Below are 15,830 nucleotides of genomic sequence, written 5' to 3' on the forward strand. Positions count from 1 at the left end.
ATGTTCCATGCACTGGTGCACCCCCACCTGCAGGCAAGGCTGGGGCTGGGCCAGACCAAAGCCGAGAGCCTGGCACCACCTCAGGTTCCCATGCGGGGGCAGAGGCCCAGTTGCTGCCTGCCACGCAGGGCGCACGGCGCGCACCCGCAGGAGGCTGGAGGTGGCAGCGGAGCCGGCCCTGGACTCAGGTCCCCTAGCTCTGTGGCCAACGCTGGCTCCAGAGCGCCACTTTGGTTTGGGGGCTGCCTCGCCCTTTTGTTGTATCTAGATTGTGGGAGGCCAGGCCCTGAATCTCAGCTCCTGTATCCCCCGGTTCCAGTTAAAAGTCAGCCGGAGCCGCCTGTCTGATCTGCCAACTCCCTTCCCCCAGTGTGAGGTCACCTGCACCACCCCCCGGACCCCCAATCTGCGCGGCGCTCCAGGACACCCCGCTGACCAGTGGCAGTGCCCTGCCCCGCCCAGTGCGTGCCGGCCCAGGGTCCCGGCCACAGTGCGCCCACCTGGCAGCCCCATCGGGGGTGAAGGAGCTGCAGCTCACAGAGGGGCCGGGTCAGCAGAGGGAGGAGCTGAGGCCCACAGGCGGCTCTGCCTCTCCCAGCCCTGCCCTGCCAGGGCTTCCCCTCCGCCTGCTCGCCCTGGACTGTCTGCAGAGGTTCTGTCCAGGGTGGTGGCCTGGGGTGGGGGAGCGCTCTCAGGCTGCACGTGCCCCTGGGTGCCCCGAGAGTGTGGGGGGGGGCTGGCATAGGCCCACCTATTCTCACATCCACTTAGTCACCCGACAGACAGGTACCAAGTGGTTGCCACGTGCCAGGCTCTGGGGAGACAGGGCGACCCTGGGAGCTTGGGTTCTAGCAAGGGGGCGTGCACACGGCAAGTGCCCGCTGGGCTGGGTACCCAGGGGCACCCAGCGGGTGTGTGGCGGGGACTGGCTGCTGAGCACACACCACACGGGCAGAGCACGTGCGAGGCAGCCACTCCCGCTCTGGGGATGGAGACGCTAGACCTCCACCCTTCACAGCCCGTCTGCACCTGCAGGTGCACGCATCCCTGCCGTCCTCGCTCAGCCTGCAAGTGTGGGCCATCCCAGCTCCAGGACCGCCTGCAGTGCAAACCAATACACAGGACTCTTGACAAACAAAAAACCAGAGACAGAGACAGCGGCGGCGCGTTAACCGAGCCCAGGGGCTCTGCCCCTCTGAGGCGCACACCTAGGGAGCCAGCCCTGCCTGCCCCTCCCCCGTGGTTCTGTTCTCACTGACCACCTCCTCGCCCGTCTGCTGGGAGAACAGGCCTCCCAGTCTCCCGCGTGGACCCAGGCCCACCTCCTCGCTGGCTCCGGGCTGTCTGGCATGCTTCATTCCTGCCACACTCGAGACCATTCACCCAGGCACATGGCCCAGTGCTTTCTACACTTTCCCCTTTCCCCATCTTACATTTGGAATCCAATTCCTCTAGAAAATTCCCTCTTCCATGAGCCACCTCCTCCCGGAAGACTCCCCTGATTTTCCAGTTGGAAATGTCACATTACAAACTACATACTCAAAGCACAAATCACCTTCTGGCTTCCTCCGGTAAACTGAAACTCCAGAACACAGGGATGTTGGTGTTCCTCGTCCTGGCGCACACACTAGGGGCTCAGGTAACGGTGCTGATGCAGCTGTGGGCATCTTTTGTACGTGTGTGGGGTGTGTGTGGACGGCCTGATTTGTGTTTAGGGCTTGTGTGCACGCCCCAGCATCTCTGCTTAAGGCTGTGGTATTTCCATGCCCAAGTGTGTGCAGTCCTATTGGCGCATCCTTGTGTGTGGACATACGGGGTTTCTGCGGGCTGGCAGATGAACTGGAGGGGTCGTGGATTTATGTACCCAGGTCCAGCGGCAGATGCCTGCCCATGACGCGTGTGTGGACCTGTGAGGTCAGGGTGGTACCTGGACAAGAGCTGCAGGTGCAGGGCACCAGGACACAGGCGGCTGGCGCTTGGGCAGGCCATGTGTGCACACAGCTGCGTGTCCTGGCCGCGGGCAGGCGGCGCCCAGCGCGCCCCCTGCGTGCGCGTGGAGCGCTCGGCTTTGTTCCTCCGCCACCGGCAGCTGGCAGCGTGGTCTCCTGTCTCCTCGGCCTGGGCGTCCCGGGTCCCGCCGTGACTGGCGGCCCTGGTGGCCCGGCTGTGGAGTCTTGGCTCCCGCGGGCGGGTAGAGCCGCCTCGCTCCCGTTACCGGCGCGGGGCGGTGGGGGGGGGGGATGGGATGGGGGGGCTGCCAGGCCATCCATCTTCTGTTATTACAGCGTAATGGGGCTGCTCGGGCGCCCGCGCATTTGTCATCGGCCTCGTTCGCTGATAACGGGCATTTGTCATCACTTTCCTCTGCGCCAATGTCATCAGCGCCGCTGACAGCGGGGAGGGGTGGACGGGGGGGGGGGAGTGCGTGCACACGCACATGTGCCTGTTGGACTGGCGCTCACGCAGGGCCACACGTGCACACGGCACCCGAGGGGACACCCTGACCCTGGGGGGCCCAAGGCTCCCTGGAGAGGGACAGGCGCCCGGGCGCACGCTCAGAGCAGCATCTGTCAGGCAGCTCGGAGCGTCTTGCCCAGTCAGGAGCCGTGTTAGGGCGGGAGGGGGTGCGTGGCTAACGGCAGCAGAGCGCGGGTGGCCCCCTGCCAGCTCCCTGCACGCACACGTGTGCCTGTCTGGGGCTGTGTGCCCCAGCGGCAGCACAGGGCCTGCCAGAGGATCATTCAGGCCTCCCGGGACTGGCAGACGGGAGGATGTAGGGGGCATCTGCAAGGCCTGGTCCCCTCCTTCCCGCATGCCTTTCCTCCCGCCCCTCCAGACACAGTGCAGCCTGGGAGTCACCCTTCGTCTATGCTTGTCCTGCTCAAGCTCTGAGCCTAGGCTGACCCACAGCAAGAGAGACTCAGGAAAGACTCCAAAAAGGACTTCCTGCCTGAAAGGGGAGCAATGCAGAGCAGGGCAGGAAGAGGGGAGTTTGGGAAGGGAAGACCCCTTGTGTGTGTCCTGTGCCCTCCGGGCTGCACCGGGTGCCAGCCCAGCTGGGAGATGACTGTGCCTCCCGGCATGCCCTGCTCAGGAGGGCAGGATGGCTCTATTAGCCCTCATTAGGCAGAGAGCCTCTGCCCCAGCTCTCAGGTCCCTGGCTGCCTGGTGTGTATATTAGGTGCTCAATAAATTGCTGCTGCATGAATGAAGACGGCGTGGATGGGGGAGGCGGGGGTCCTGCTAGACCCTCCCAGAATGCTCCCAGCCAGTGATGGCCCAGGTCCCCTCTCACGGCCTCCCCCGCCCCTCCTCTCTCCTCCACAGCCTCCCCCCCAAATTCCCTTCTCCCCCAGCCTCTCCCTCCTGGGCTGAGGGGGAAGGGGTGGGGGGAGGTCCCCTGGCAGAGCAGGGCTCGCTTGTTCCTTGTAAATGAAGACCATAATTAACATTAAATTAAGGTAATACAAATGAAGGCAACATAGAGGCTGACAAGATGGGCGTTTGGGGAGGCAGTGGGAAGAAGTGATTCATATTTTTAATTTACTGTACGGTGGGCCGTGTGGCTGGGGAGCGGGGGCTCGCGCGGAGGGGTGTCGCCCCGCGATGTTTGCCGGGCTCCGAGCGAGCACACAATGACTATTAAAGCCAACTGTCCATATAATGGGACAGAGCCGACACGGCGCCCACCGGAGCACCAGGGCCCGGCGGGCCCGGCGGGCCCGGCTGTAAATCCTGCCCGCACCGTGCCCGCTGCCTGCCTGCCTGTGCCGCGGGCAGAGTGGACACAGGCCTCAAGGGGCCTGCTACGGGTCTTGGACCTGGGGGTCGGGGGCGAAGAACGCCCAGGATGCTTGCCCCAGCGGCGCCCAGGGTGGGGGCGCTGGCAGATCAGGTCTTGACCGTGCCAGGGGTGAGCTGGGCCCTGGGCAGGGACCTCGGGGCCGAGATTCGCTGCAGCTCGGCGGCGCCACACGTGGTTCATTCTGGACATTGAACACAAGGTGCCAGAGTCCCATCCGCGAGGGGGATCAGTCACTGTCTCCAGGCCTGTCCTCATCACGGCCCCCTAAGCATCCCTAGCGATGGACAACTCCCTGGGCGCTCACAACCGTTCTCAACGGGAGGTGTCATCCCATTTCACAGGTGGGGAAACTGAAGCTCACAGACACCAGCGACTCGGGCACACAGCTTGTAAGCGTCCACTCCCCAGGTAGGAGTGCCCCATCCCCCACTCCGAACCCAGAGTCTGGACCCCCTCCTCCTCGACCCTGTAAGCTCCAAAAGAGGCAGACAGGCTGGTACCCCAGGCAGCCCGCACTGCTGCTGAGGCCTTAGACACAGAGCTGTCCGGGGCCGTGTGTATGCGGGCCGCCTCCCGCCTGCACCCCCACTCGAAGAAAGGGGCCCACACATCCCGAGCAGGCAGCCAGGGAATCCTGCTTACTCACTCTGCAAACGGAGCCGAAAGCTGCGCAGCCCTGGGACGGGAGGCGCAAGTGTAATTTAGGTTCTGATATTATGAAAGTCTCGCTGCTCTAAAACAGCGGGGCACTCGGTGCCTCATTAATAAAGGATAAACTCGGAGTCTATTTACAAGGCGCTTTTTGGGGTTATTTACTCTCCAATATACATATGTAATGCTGCGCATACTTACCGCTAGGTACCGCTCAGCCTTCCAGCCTGGCCCGGGGCCTCAGCCCGCGGAGGGGTCCTTGCCGGCCAGAAAGCAGCCCTGGGAGAGAGGGAACGCTGGGGGCACCCCTGGGGGTGCGGGAGATGCCAGGCCCCGTGAAGGCGGGGGAGTCACTGACCTGTGGCACTGCAGAGACCCCAGGGCGGAGGGCACCCCCTCTGGCTCCCTCTACCCCTCCTCCTCCAGCAGCTCCCTTGGGCGCCGGGCCTGCTGTCTCCAAGGCTGGCACCTGAAGATCAGACACCGGCTCAGCTCCCCTGCCTGCATCAGCTCCTCCGTCTGCATCAGGCCAGGCCAGGACTGTGCCCTCCCCGGGCCACACCCCGGCCCCACCCTAGCCACACTGGAGGGAGTCCCCCTCCACCCTCACCCCCGTTCTGGAGGTAGGCCAGTCAATTCCTATCAGCAACTACCATGCCCCCAGCCACCACCACCATCCCACGCCGAGCAGCACCGGAGGTGGCAAGGTCTTCCTTACACCAAGGCAAAGGTGCCCTTGGGCCAGCTCCTTGAGCCCAGCTGCCCAGCCGGGGCGGCCAGGATCGGCTCCCCACAGCTGCCACCCCCCTTAGCCTACCGCGATGGTTGGCTTTGCGTCACCACGAGGACCAAAGACAAGTTGCTGGGGTGGGGGGCGCTTATTGTGGCTCACGGTTTTGGAAGGTGCACAGTCCAAGATCAGGCAAGTGCCATGGGTTTGGCCGTCTGGTGAGCCAGGAGGCAGAGGGCAGCCGGGCCGGACCGCACCTCTGTGAACAAGAAGTGCCTTCCAAGAGACAGCCCCGCGGCCTGAGGACGGCCCATGGGGCCCACCCTGGAAACACCAGCATCGGATCAAGCCCCCTCCCCCCCAGCACCGTTCGTTTCTGACTCTGGGGATTGAATCCCCTTCGAACTGTAGCAGCTGGACTTTCTCCTTAGCACGCACTGCCTCTGGGTGCGGGCCTCGTCCCCCCTTTATGAGGGAACACGAGGGTGGAGGAGCTATGTCACACGGCCCACTGGGTGCCACGCTGAGGTTCTGACCCGCATTAGGGCTGCTGGAGGTTCCAGCTTCTCACCGAGTCACTGGACTGCAGACTTGGGCCTGGCACACGCGTTGGGAGTGGAGGACCCCTGGGGAAGGGACCCTGGTTAAATCACGGGAGACTGACTGGAAGGAGGCCGTCAAGATGCGTGCCCGCGGTTGAGGGGGGTGAAACTTTTTGCCCTCGTCAGCTCCTGGGGACACATGAACATGTAGCCCATGGCCCACTCAGTCTCAGGTGGGGGAGGTGCAAAGCAGGACACCTCCCAGCCCCCATCTCCCCTATCCTCCCTCCCCACCCCCCCAGCCTGGCCGGTTGGGACCAAGGAGACATCTGGTGGCCACTAGGAGACCTGCAGTCCTCTGACAGGGAGCCCTGGGTGGAGGGGCCAGGGTATCCCCAGTCTCTAAGGAGCCCCCCCAGGGTCCAAAAGGACGTCACCCCTCCTCGAGCAGAGCTCACAGCTGCCCCAGGCCTCACAGTGGGATGAGAGCTGGTCGTCACGAATTCTGTCCAACCCCAAGACTGGGGGAGAGCCGACCCAGAGGTGCTGGACAGAGGGAGGATCCGATACATCACTGCTGGTGAACAATGAGCCGTCGCCACCCTAATTAAAGATCTCATTACAGCAAACACATCCTGGGCTGAGAATGAATGATGGACAGCCAGAAGGCACCTTGGGGCCAGCAGCCCGGGGCTGCTGCTCCCCCAGAGCTCCCACTCTGAGCTGGGGGACCCTCCCATGAGCCACCCTCCTGTAGTTGGCTCCAGGGCGGCACCAGACAGGAAGGGACTGAGACCAGAGCTGGGGCCACTCGGGGCCCGGGGCCTGGCTGGGGGAGCAAGGGTGGGAAGGAGGCTGCAAGGCCACCGCGAGAGGCACTGGGCTGCCTGGTGTCAGCGGGGCCGAGCTACGGAGAAGGCAGCTCTGTGAGAGCAGAGCACCAAGCGGCAGGGCCTCCGGGCACACCGGCTAGGGGGGCCCGGGCCTGCCAAGGCTGGAGAGGGTGGGTGCAGGGGCCAGGCTGCGACAGCCTGGCTGAGGGTCTGGCTGGCTGCAGGGAGGAGAGGTGGGCCCCTCTGACCAGGCTGGCTTCTGTCCTCCCTCCTTCCGCAGGGCAGGTCCTGGTCACTTGTCACTGCCGCCTCCTGCCTAGGACCACATGAAAAGCTGTGGGCACTGGTTGTCCCCAGCGGCGGGGGGCTGGGCCTGGGACATCTCTTCGCTTCCTCTTCTGGAGATTCCAAGGCCTGTTTGCCCTGGGCCGCACCCCGTTACCCCCAGGGACCAGGAATCCCGGAACCCAGTGTCGGCTCCCTCTGGGGCCACCCATGGCCAGGGCATGAAAGCCTGCTGCAGCGCCCTCAGCCTCTGCCACAGGGGGTGTGGCTTGACCCCAGGGGAGAGAGGCTGGGGAGGGGGTGGGGAGCCCAGGCAGGCAGCGGGGAGGGAGGAAAGGACACTGACAGCAGAACAAATGCGTGTAATTTTATAACCAATCTCAGCGTGTCCATGGGGGGCCGTTTGTGCCTCCACTCAGGACCAATCAGCCTGACAGAGCTATGAGTCTGGCTGAGTGAATGTGAGCGGCTCCCCCCGCCCACCTCTCACTGCCTTCTCATTACCCACCCAGCCCGGCCCGGCCAGGGCACAGGCACGCCGGCAACGGGGAGCCCACCCAAGATGGGGCAGAGCCAGGCTGGAGCCAGGGCCTGGTGGGGACAGGTGAGCTCCCAGCAGGTGCCAAGCTGGTAGGAGCCAGAGGGGACACAGCCCCTGCCCTCAAGGGGCCTGCAGGCTGTAGGAGGGCAGGCCCCAGGGAGGTAGGGGTGGAGAGAGAAGTGGCCAGAGGGCGAGGAGAAAGCAGGACAGGCAGAGAGGGGCAGGGTCTAGGCGAGACCAGGGCCAGCTGGGGAGCGAAACACCCACCCGAGGCGGGGCGGGGAGGGCGGCTGGGGGAGGGGCCGGCCTGCGGTGGGTACTGGACGGCCTTGCTGGGGATCTGGCTCTGGGGATGGCTGTGTGCCCATTAGTCTCTCTAATTGTCAAAAATCTAATTTAGTGTCTGGAGCCCTGGCCGGCCTCGGGTTAAATGGAGGAAGGCAGGCCTCGCCATAAATCTGCCCTCCCAGCCTGGGCTGGCGCTAATTCTGCAGTTAAGTGAGGGGCTGAGGAGGGCAGCAGGATGGGACAGGGAGGGCCCTGGAGAGAGGGCGTCCCTGGGGACCCTACGTGCCAGCCCCAGTGCCGGGTCGCTGCCTGGGGCCGCACTAGACCATCCAGGGGGACCGCCTGAAACATGAGGCCAGGGCATCAGGAGTCTTTCCCGGGGTCAGCCTGGGTGGGACACCTGTGCCAAGTGACGGAACTGCCCCTCCAAGTCCCACGTGCTACCTGCCATGCGCCTTTGCTGAGAGGAAGGGGGCACAGACTCGCATCAGGTGACCAAGTCCCAGGTCACCATCTGCCTTGGGTGGCTGCGATGGGGACCTGTGACATCACAGCAGGTGCGAGGGAGTAAAGGGGCTTTCCTGGGGCGGAGGAACACTCCTCACTGAGCTGCTCAGCTTCTCTGCCCCCGGGCAGTCCCAAGGGGCTCCTGCGGCCTGGGGTGGGGGGCTCTCCGGTCTGGGCATGGAATGACCTCACTCCTCTCAGAGCAGCTAATTGAAAGCATGGGGGGCAGCAGGCACCGCGGGAGGGGCCGGGGGCCCGAGGGCTCCCTGAGAGGCCCGGCTTCCACGGGGAGGAAAACAGTTTCTCCTGGCTTCCGCCCTATCTCAGCAGGCACCCACTCGGCCGCTCCCGCTGCTAACCAAGTGCCTTTAATTAGCAGCCTAATAAAATGCTCTTAATTGGCAAGAGCCAATCAGGAAGAAGAGAAGTCTCCCTCCCCTCAGTCACTCTGAGGGCGGCCTGGCTCTAGGTGTAGAGTGGAGAGGATGCCAGGGCAGGTCTGCCCAGGCCCACCCTACACCCGCCCTCCCGGGAGCAGGGATCTCACACCGGGTTTGAAGCCAAAGACCAGGAATGCTCGGGCCCGGCCTCTACTCAATTCTGTGCGCAGGAGCGTGGATGCTCAGGGACACGGAGTACATGCTAGTGGCCTCAGGGTGGCCTCTGCAGACCCCCACCTCCCTGCCGGCTCAGCGGGCTGCTGCCCGTCCTGTTACGCAGGAGACGGCAGTGGACTCAGGCACTGTCCCCCTCTCTGCCAAGGCTGCTGTGCCGGCGCGCTCACATCCTCCCCGCTCTAGCAGGGAGCGCTCAGCTCCGCGCAGGGAACTCGATGGCGAGCACAGTCGAAGACTGCTTTAATGACCACATGGTCAGCCCATGCGAGACAGCAACGAGACCACAGGGAGCCTGGTCAGACAGCGAGGGCCATTAATCCTGGGAGCCCGCAGGTCTAAAACAAGGGCGGGTCAATTTTGACAAGGGTCTTGCCATGACACAGGAGGAGGAAGAGGCGGCAAAGGGGAGGGGAGAGCCCCTTTCTGTCACTGCCTTCAGCCTCGTGCCCATCTCCCTAGGTCTGGTTCCAGGAGGGAAGGGGCTCACCTGGGACCAGGTGGCCAGTCCCTCTTGTTGGGAGTCTCCTCGTGGATCGCTTCTCACCGTGAGCTCAGCTCTAAGAGGCTGATCCAGCGGGAGGCCGAGGAAACCTCAACCCTCTCACTCACCTAGCAGCAGAGGGAAATTTAAGTTCTGGGCCCAGGATGGGCGGTGGCTGGCTACGGTGCACAGCTCAGAAGGCTTCACTTCTGCTTTGATCTAATCCAACACGAGTGTGGCTGGTACAAGCACCCGAGGAACCCCGACTTCCTCCCGTCTCGCAGCCCTGATTCCCCTCAACCTTGTTTTCTCATGCCAGGTTCACTTGATTTCTGTGTTGGAAAACCTGTCCTTCTGATGTTGGGGCACAGAGACATGACACTTAGAAAATTCACTTTAATCTTGTATTTGTAATTTAAGTTACTTTTTTCCTGAACAGTTAAAAACAAAACAAAACAGAACACACTCTATGACCATGATCCTAGTTGTGAACATACTGGTACATTGACTACACATCACCATAACATAATCACAAAAGTCAAAGCAACCAGTACTTGCGAACCTAGAGAACAGAGCAGGATGGACCCAGCACTCTCAGGGACGCCCACATCGGTGGCCAGGCCTTGCCCGCAGCTGGAGTCCACTGAACATCGCTCACATCAGCCTGGGCTGGGCTGACTTGGGAAGGTGTTAGCGTCCTTCGTGTCCAGAGGTCTAACCTCCTAGTTGGTCTTTTCCTTCAGCATCCAAGAAGGGGAGGGGTTAGGAGGGGAGCTAACACTTTAAATGCCATTTACCACACCAATCCTTGAGAGCACGCACGCACACGCACAGCCAGTGAGCAGCCAAGGGAAGCCGGCTTGGGTCTTCTGGAAAGCACGTATTTCAGATGTCATCTGCCTCCAGGAACTTAAGATCATCAGCACTCCACTCCCATTCTAGAGATCAACACAGTGGGTTCCACCTGAAATCAGGCGCTTTTGGTTTCTTTCTTCGGCTCCAAAGGACTCTGAAGTCATAAATGAACTATGGGTAACAGGAAGCAAACCTTAGTTTTATTTCCCTAAGAGACGGCTGTCTTTGCGGTTAAAATAAGGGGCTCTGCTCTGCCGGCTGTGTGGAGGCAGCAAGGGAGCTTAGCTTAGCCAGTAATCTTTGGGCACATCTGAAAGTCTGCTGAACACATTCAAATGGGGAAGGTGATCAGAAACGCGGACCTAGGTCAAACGGTAAACCTGATCATCAAAGACTGTGATGGTCACATGGGGCAGGTATCTCAGCATCCCATTTTTCTATCTGTAAGTACCTTGGATTATTCCAGAAGCAAGCTTGTACCTAGCTGGCAGGCCTCACTATTCTGGGCTGGAAGTATCATCATCTATGGGGAAAGGAAGATGCTAAGGTCAACAATACCAAGGTATCTGAGCCAATTTTAGGAAAGAAAACACACCCCTAATTATTGCCAGAATTCTTCAGCCCTCTTTTATTCAAGTCCTTTTATTTCCACCCACAGTCAGGGGCCAAGTGAGCAGCTGATACTGTAAGCCAGCAAGGGAGGCGGCTTGTTTCCTCCTCTGCAGCTCTCGATTATCCGAAAGAAGGGGGGGGGTCCTTACTCAAGCGAAAAGCAGAATGACCGCGAGGCTTCAGTGTCTTTTCCAATTGAGAAACAAGCAATGAGGGCCAGGTGCATCACTTGTCAACAGAATACCAGAGACAGCCTCTGCTTCTGAAGTTAGGAGACATCTGAAAGAATTTCACCCAGGGACAAGTGTAAAAAGTCTCCCATTCATAATTCCTGTGGACTTTCAAACTGCACATAGAAGGTAAGAGAATGTTGTCAGCGGTGACACACACACACACACACACACACACACACGCAGTAAGGCATGCTGGGCATGTCCAAGCAGCCCCAGTGCCAACCAAGGGGGCACGAATGGGGGAAGTTGCACACTGCTCCTCTGCCTCCACAGGGCTTCCCGCCCCACCTTAAGAAAGGCTCACAATGGAAAGTGAATTTCAGCGAAAGCAGACTAATCCTCAATGGGGACACTTCACCTCAGAGCCCCGGTTCCTCCAGCTCCTTCTCTACCATTCCTTTACATGCGGCAAGACCTTCTTTGTTTCCTTTTCTTTTTAAAAAGGTCAAACTTTGCATTTATTCTAGCCCAGTTGGGGATTAGTGATAATCAATTCCCACTGAAATCATGCAGAGATAGTAAGTGGGGTTTACCTTCTCTGGAAATGAACTTCCACTTACCTGATTGTTTCTTCTACAATGAACTGGTAAATGACCCCCCGAGCTGAGAAATGTGAACACTCCAAGTTTTTCAGACCACTTCACTTCACTCCCATTTCCATCAGCAACAGAGACGACGACTCAGAGAACACCCTCGCCCGAGCCAACGGCTCATCTCTGCGGGGTCCACCCTTGAGCTCGTGTCCCAGGCTGGGACAAGGCTCACAACAGTCTGCGCAACAAAACACCTTCAACTGAGCCTGGGTGGGAGAGCAAAATCCAGGGTACCAACGATCGGCCAAGGGCGCCCAATTTGAAGCAGCAGCGTATAGCAGAGGGGTGAGATGATATTTTGAAACAGCCCGAGAACCATGCCCCTTTAATGTCTGACCTGTGTGTTTCCCAGAGCTGACAGCCTTCATCTGCAGCAAAATTCTTAGCCAATCAAAAAGCCAGGAAGAGTCGACACAACACACAAGGAACCCTAATAGTGGCTAAGTAGAAAACAATTCTCTGCAGCATTTGGCTTGCTGGGAAGGGAATTAGAAAATATTTTCCTAGCAACAACATACCATTATACTGGAAAATATTTCTGGAGAGAACATGGATCTAAAATGTAAAAGCACTCGTAAAGCTGATAAGGAAAAATGCATATGTATAACCTGCCTCTCAATACACAATAACAAAATTCCGCCTGGAAAGAGGGTGCCTTCTTGCAGATCAGCGGGAAGAGTGAAGATGCGTCCCTCCTCCTCCCTCTTGAAACTAAAGGGTGCCTGGCTACAGGTCACTTGGAGCTGGCTCCTACTTTGCTGTTTTTATAGCAGCTGGTTAGAAAGTGGCTTTCTTAAACTCAACTGCATTAAGAATGGGAACAACGGGCCTCACTACCCAGCTTCCAAAGGAAACCGGAGACCAGACTGGGGCCTCTGGGCCTTTGGCACCCATGGTGGCTCATGCGTGAGGAAGGAATCTGGGCTCGCAGTGAACAGTATCCCCTGGGCTCTCGGCGTGGTGAGGCACATGTGCCCTTACATTCGTGGACGCCCAGAAGCTGACTTGTGCATGGCCAGGTCAGCCCGGCCCTTGCCGAGGTCCATTTGTTTATGTTGTTCACTGACTGCCAGAGAATTTTCACTGGCTGGGGAAAAGTGGAGAGCAAATTAAGGCCAGGAGGAAGAAGAAATGAAAGAGAACGCAGTTTCTGCCCCATCAATAGACCCTGTGTGCCAAACTTCACCCTGATCCTCTCTCTGGCAGCTCCACCCTTTTGCAGAAACCAGGCTTGGGAGAAGCAGAAGGCAGGCTCTGCAGTGCAAGGTGCACAGGGTCAGATCTGTGTTCAGAAGTGGTATTTACTGGCCTAAACGATAAAGCAACCAGCTTTTATCCCTGACCATCTCCTCAGCCAGTCCAACTGCGGCTTGGTAAAGGCCCAGGTGCCCGGATGCTCCCGGGCTCTGACAAGGAATCAGAGATGGGAATCATTATGCAGAACGCGCTGAGTGATGGCTCTGGCCATTCCAAACCCTTCTGTAGGCTGAGCCCTACTAGTGATTTAAGATGAAGTGCAATGCTTTTTATTCCACATCTAATTGGTAATGAGAGGAAATGCAATCAGCAGCTCCGTTCCACACTCTACATGGAGTCAAGGAGACTGCTGAGTCCAGGAAAGACGCAGCCACTGATGGAGTCCAGGCACTGCTGCCCCACCCCCACCCCCTTTCTGGGTCGGGGGAAGAAGGAGAAGAGAACAGAGTTGTAAAGAGGATGGCAGCATCAGGTAGGAGAATCCAGTGTCACCACAGGGCCACCTGCAGCAAAGACTGTTTGAAATTGTGACTAATAGCACTGAACTCTGTCATGGTCGCATTTCCTAGCTGGGCTGGCGCGTGCCAACCGAGGACACTCCTCTTCACACACTCTCTTCTCAGGCTGGGGAGAGCACCGGCTGAAGGTGCTGGGGGCGGCAGGGAGGAGGAGAGACGCACACGAGACACAGAGGGAGGCAGGAGGCCCGATCTTCCAGGGTGTTCGTTCTTGTCTTCTCTATTTGCCTGGAGGCGACACAGAGAGCTCTGTCTGCTCGGCGCAGCGGGGCCGGGTGTCGGGCTTTCCTGCAGCTAACCAGGAGGCACTGGGTGCTGACGGCCTGCACCCCTGTCCCCAAGAAATGGGTCTCTCCCAGTAGGCTACAGAGTGAAATTAGTTCTTCTGCTTAATGGCAAAGCAAGAGAGATTCTGGCAAAACACTAAATATATTTATAAGTCATCTTTGTCTGGAACCAAATGGGGAAAAAACAGGTGCAGGGGGAAAGGAGGAGGGGCGGGAGGTTGAAACGTTCGATCATTCACAAAGAAAGGAGACATCTTCCAATAGCAGCACTGGAGCAGGCAGCTGCGCGGAGGAGACTGGCCCGGGCCGACTGCAGACCAACTGTGTCCCAGCAGGAGTCGCGCAGCCCCGCTCCTCGGCTAGTCCGGGAAACCGGGAAGTATTTTGATTTTACTGTTGTTCCTCGTCCTGGTATTGGCAGATATGTTAAATACCGCAACTTTAATGAGTCCTGTGTGAAAACAGAGCAAACAGGCATTGGTCCCTTTCCCCATATTTCTCACTTGCTCTAGGAGGGAAAGAATATTCACTTAGCTGTCAATTGGGAGAAAGGCTGGGGTTCCTTCCTAATATCCACCCAGGAGCTTCTGTCAGAGGCTACTAAGGACGACAAAAGGCGAGAGTCGCTATGACACGCTCAGGGCCATGGTGCTCAAGCAGGGGTCCCTGATGTCTTGTGGCTGCCAGTGCTCACGACTCGTGTAGCGTCAAACTTTTGACAGGCAGGGTGGACAGTGAGAGAGAGAGACAGAGAGAAAGGTCTTCCCTTTCTGTTGGCACTGTAACTTTCAAGGAATTATTCTGTTTCACATAGGCGATTAAACTGCGGGCATCAAGAGTTGTGCACAGTATTTCCTCTATTATCCCCCCCCTTTTTTTTTTTTGGACAGGCAGAGTTAGACAGTGAGAGAGAGAGAGAGAGAGAGAGAAAGGTCTTCCTTTTCCATTGGTTCACCCCCCAATGGCCACTGTGGCCGGCACACAGCGCCGATCTGAAGCCAGGAGCTAGGCACTTCCTCCTGGTCTCCCATGCGGGTGCAGGACCCAAGCACTTGGGCCATCCTCCACTGCCTTCCCGGGCCACAGCAGAGAGCTGGATTGGAAGAGGAGCAACCGAGACAGAATTCCGCGCCCCAACTGGGACTAGAACCCGGGGTGCCGATGCTGCAGGAGGAGGATTAGCCAAGTGAGCCGCGGCGCCGGCCTGTAGTGTCAAACTTTTACCTGCTCCCTAGAATGGCAGAGCAGGCAGGGGTGGCTCTGAGACTAGTGGCATAGCTGGGAACACAGCAGTGCCATTAACACACAGGGAGACACAAAGCCAGCCTGACAGTTTGGCTGCAGAGTCCTGGTGGTGGCAGTGAAGGGGACGAGCACCAGACGTGCTCCTGGTGCCTCCAAGGACAGATGTGCAGGTGGTGGCTGGCTGAAAAGGTATCCGGAGGTTAAGGCACAGGTGGGGACTGGAGACAGAAATTTGAGAGTCATCGATATTGCAATGTGAGCTGAAGCCCTGGGAGTTGATCATGGAGCCAGAGGGGAGCAAAGGTGAGGAGAAAGAGCCCAAGACGGGCTCTTAGGGGTATCTGCGTTTTAGGGATGAGAGAGGGAGACATGAACACTTCGAGAGCTGGAGAGACTGACAGGGGCAAGATGCCATGCGAATCTAAGGCAGAGGTGCTGCTGGCACAAGGAGGGGTAGGCACATGTCGACCGCAGCATCGGGAATCATGACCATGTTTTAGAGGGCGCGCGGCCCTTTGGGAGCCCTGCGAGGTGGATCCACGGCCCTCTTGACTCATCAGGAAGCGACTTGTCTCCAGCAAGAGGGGTGCTGTCCTCAGGGAGAGCCTGGCCAGGTGTGAAGCCACCCCTCCGAAGGAGCAGGCGTGCAGTGATGCGTGCAGGATGTGAGAAGGCAGGCTGGCAGCACGGCTCCTCAGCGGCTGCGGTGGCGGCCCCGGGCCTCCCAGGTGTCGGGATCTTTCCCGCCTCCGAGAGCTGCAGACCAAGGTGGTGCTCTCGCTCAGAGCTCCTCCCAGGTCCAAGAGAGGTCGTCTCCGTTTGCGAGAAGGCAAGGAGTGAGGGAGGATTTTAAAATCTACCTTTTCTAACTGAGTGACACTAACAAGGCAGAGCTCTGAGATGTCAGTGGGAAATTTCACCAAGAGATGCTGCCTTCCACACGTGAGTTA

At 59.0% G+C, this 15,830-nt stretch overlaps 1 protein-coding gene across 15 annotated transcripts in view; it reads right to left on the reverse strand.

The window, feature by feature from the left end:
* Positions 1–9,670: 9,670 nt before the first annotated feature.
* Positions 9,671–15,830, reverse strand: part of BTRC (beta-transducin repeat containing E3 ubiquitin protein ligase) — a 218,483-nt gene continuing 212,323 nt past the window's right edge. For 13 of the 15 annotated variants that reach the window (XM_008270377.5, XM_051824122.3, XM_008270376.5 and 10 more), the window contains one exon: positions 9,671–14,086. The gene's annotated coding sequence lies outside the window, so the exon portion shown is untranslated. The remainder of the gene's footprint in view (positions 14,087–15,830) is intronic. The other 2 variants (XR_007911097.3, XR_016221989.1) reach the window with 1 other exon arrangement.

Source organism: Oryctolagus cuniculus, chromosome 15 (assembly GCF_051225735.1).
Source record: "Oryctolagus cuniculus isolate XC-2025 breed Fujian yellow rabbit chromosome 15, ASM5122573v1, whole genome shotgun sequence".
NCBI lineage: Eukaryota > Metazoa > Chordata > Mammalia > Lagomorpha > Leporidae > Oryctolagus > Oryctolagus cuniculus.